Source organism: Camelina sativa, chromosome 3, assembly GCF_000633955.1.
Source record: "Camelina sativa cultivar DH55 chromosome 3, Cs, whole genome shotgun sequence".
In the NCBI taxonomy this organism is placed as follows: Eukaryota; Viridiplantae; Streptophyta; class Magnoliopsida; order Brassicales; family Brassicaceae; genus Camelina; species Camelina sativa.
Genome location: NC_025687.1, coordinates 2,568,291 through 2,569,007, shown reverse-complemented (window position 1 = coordinate 2,569,007; position 717 = coordinate 2,568,291). Strand labels below are relative to the sequence as shown.

Below are 717 nucleotides of genomic sequence, written 5' to 3'. Positions count from 1 at the left end.
TTTCAAAATATGTGCCTACAACTCCAAGTGGGAATAACTTGGATCCAGAAAATAATACGAATTGAGATAAATTAAAACAAAATAACTCGCAATCAAAGATCCATAAAATTGACAATAAAATGCTTAAACATGGAATCGATCCATTGTAAGACCAATGTTTACATCTTTCAAAATATCTGCCTACAACTCCAAGTGGAATAACTTTTCTTTCTGGACACCCAAACCAAAAATAATAATTGAAATGCGAATTGAGATAAATTAAAACAAAATAACCTGCAATGAAAGATCCATTGTAAACAAAATAACAAAAACGAAAATATGAATATAGAATGCTTAAACATGGAATCGAGGCTGGTCTGAGATCCATTGTAAGAACAATGTCTACAATTCAACTCCAACTCCAACTCCAAGTGGAATAACTTCTCTTTCGGATCCAAATCTGGACACACAAACCAGAAATAATAATATTGAAATACGAATTGAGAAAAATTAAAACAAAATAACTTGCAATGAAAATTAGCAGTTGTAAACTCACAATCAACATCTTTCATCAGTGGGCAGTATCTTAATATCCGAATCTGGACAGACAAACCACCAAAAAAATAATAAATTTCACAGGAAGATGATTTCTTCTTTGAAGGAAAAAATAACCGTAGAATGCCTAAAGATAGGAATCGAGGTTGGTCTGAGATCCATGGTTTGTAAACTCACAATCGG

General features: G+C 32.2%; 1 long non-coding RNA gene across 1 annotated transcript; it reads right to left on the bottom strand.

The window, feature by feature from the left end:
* LOC104764071 lies at positions 83-717 on the bottom strand. Its single transcript, XR_763720.1, has 2 exons — positions 536-717; positions 83-439 (listed from the first exon to the last, which is right to left on the bottom strand). It is a non-coding gene; the product is annotated as an uncharacterized LOC104764071 (long non-coding RNA).